The following is a 2,556-nucleotide window of genomic DNA, read 5'->3' as shown; positions in this document are numbered from 1 at the left end:
TTTCAAAATTGATTTTCAAATTTGTTTCAACTAACTAACTAACTTTTTGTTTGTTTCTTAACTTTTTCAAAACTACCTAACTAACTCTCTCTCTCTCATTTTCGAAAATATCTCCCCCCTCCCCTTTTTTCAAAATTTCTTTTTAATTTATTAATTATTTTAATTTTTAAATCTTAATTTTCGAAAATTACTAACATTTTTCAAAAACTATTTTCAAAAATCACTAACTCTTTTTCAAAAATTATTTTCGAAAGTTCCTTCTCTCTCATCTTATTATATTTATTTATTCATCTACTAACATCTCATCTCACATCTCAACCCTCCTCACAGTTGTGTTTCTTCCATTATATTACATTCTTTGTCTCCCCCTCTTCTTCTACTCACACAGGGATCCCTTTACTGTGGTATAGAGGATCTCTATTATTATTATTATTTTTCTGTGCCTTCTTCTTTGTCATATGAGTAGGAGCAAGGACAAGAATATTCTTGTTGAAGCAGATCCAGAACCTGAAAGGACTCTGAAGAAAAAATTAAGAGAAGCTAAAATACAACAATCCAGAGATAACCTTTCAGAAATTTTCGAACAGGAAGAGGAGATGGCAGCCGAAAATAATAATAATGTAAGGAAGATGCTTGGTGACTTTATTGCACCTAATTCCAATTTACATGAAAGAAGCATCTCCATTCCTGCCCTTGGAGCAAACAACTTTGAGCTGAAACCTCAATTAGTTTCACTGATGCAGCAGAACTGCAAGTTTCATGGACTTCCATCTGAAGATCCTTTTCAGTTCTTAACTGAATTCTTGCAGATATGTGATACTGTTAAGACTAATGGAGTAGATCTTGAAGTCTACAGGCTCATGCTTTTCCCTTTTGCTGTAAGAGACAGAGCTAGATTATGGTTGGATTCTCAACCCAAAGATAGCCTGAACTCTTGGGATAAGCTGGTCACGGCTTTCTTAGCCAAGTACTTTCCTCCTCAAAAGCTGAGCAAGCTTAGAGCTGATGTTCAAACCTTCAGATAGAAAGAAGGTGAATCCCTCTATGAAGCTTGGGAAAGATACAAACAGTTGACCAAAAAGTGTCCTTCTGACATGCTTTCAGAATGGACCATCCTGGATATATTCTATGATGGTTTATCTGAGCTATCAAAGATGTCACTAGACACTTCTGCAGGTGGATCCATTCACCTAAAGAAAACGCCTGCAGAAGCTCAAGAACTCATTGACATGGTCGCAAATAACCAGTTCATGTACACTTCTGAAAGGAATCCTGTGAGTAATGGGACGCCTATGAAGAAGGGAGTTCTTGAAGTTGATACTCTGAATGCCATATTGGCTCAGAACAAAATATTGACTCAGCAAGTCAATATGAATTCTCAGAGTCTGAATGGAATGCAAGCTACATCCAACAGTACTTAAGAGGTTTCTTATGCAGAAGAAGCTTATGATCCTGAGAACCCTGCAATAGCAGAGGTAAATTACTTAGGTGAACCTTATGGAAACACCTATAACTCATCATGGAGAAATCACCCAAATTTCTCATGGAAGGATCAAAAGCCTCAACAAGGCTTTAATAATGGTGGAAGAAACAAGTTTAACAATAATAAACCTTTTCCATCATCCACTCAGTAACAGACAGAGAACTCTGAATAAAATGCTTCTAATTTAGCAAATCTAGTCTCTGATCTATCCTAGGCCACTGTGAGCTTCATGAATGAAACAAGGTCTTCCATTAGAAATTTGGAAGCACAAGTGGACCAGCTGAGTAAAAGGATCACTGAAATCCCTCCCAGTACTCTCCCAAGCAATACAGAAGAGAACCCAAAAGGAGAGTGCAAGGCCATTGACAAAAGCACCATGGCCAAACCTACAAGGGGAGTGGAGAACGCGAATCCCAAGGAGGAAGACCTCCTGGGACGTCCAGTGATTAATAAGGAGCTTCCCTCTGAGAAACCAAAGGACTCTGAGGCTCATCTAGAGACCATAGAGATTCCATTGAACCTCCTTATGCCCTTCATGAGCTCTGATGAGTATTCCTCTTCTGAAGAGAATGAGGATGTTACTGAAGAGCAAACTGCCAAGTTTCTTGGTACAATCATGAAGCTGAATGCCAAATTATTTGGCATTGATACTTGGGAAGTTGAACCTCCCTTGTTCATCAATGAACTAAGTGATCTGGATCAATTGACATTGCCTCAGAAGAGACAGGATCCTTGAAAGTTCATAATACCCTGTACCATAGGCACCATGATCTTTAAAGCTCTGTGTGACCTTGGTTCAGGAATAAATCTCATGCCCCTTTCTGTAATAGAGAAACTGAGAATCTATGGGGTGCAAGCTGCTAAAATCTCATTAGAGATGGCAGACAATTCAAGAAAACAGGCTTATGGACAAGTAGAGGACGTGTTAGTAAAGGTTGAAGGCCTTTACATCCCTGCTGATTTCATAGTCCTAGATACTGGAAAGGAAGAGGATGAATCCATCATCCTAGGAAGACCTTTCCTGGCCACAGCAAGAGCTGTGATTGATGTTGACAGAGGTGAAATAGTCCTTC

The 2,556-nt window shown here is 38.8% G+C and overlaps 1 non-coding gene across 1 annotated transcript; it reads right to left on the bottom strand.

Moving 5' to 3' along the window:
• Nucleotides 1–992: 992 nt before the first annotated feature.
• On the bottom strand, nucleotides 993–1,100 carry LOC148581106 (small nucleolar RNA R71). Its single transcript, XR_015898106.1, has one exon. It is a non-coding gene; the product is annotated as a small nucleolar RNA R71 (small nucleolar RNA).
• Between the last annotated feature and the right edge of the window lie 1,456 nt (nucleotides 1,101–2,556).

The sequence above is a fragment of the Arachis ipaensis genome, chromosome B10 (genome assembly GCF_059453495.1).
Source record: "Arachis ipaensis isolate K30076 ecotype BB chromosome B10, ASM5945349v1, whole genome shotgun sequence".
NCBI lineage: Eukaryota > Viridiplantae > Streptophyta > Magnoliopsida > Fabales > Fabaceae > Arachis > Arachis ipaensis.
The sequence above is the reverse complement of the archived record's forward strand: the minus strand, read 5'-3'. Positions and strand labels throughout refer to the sequence as shown.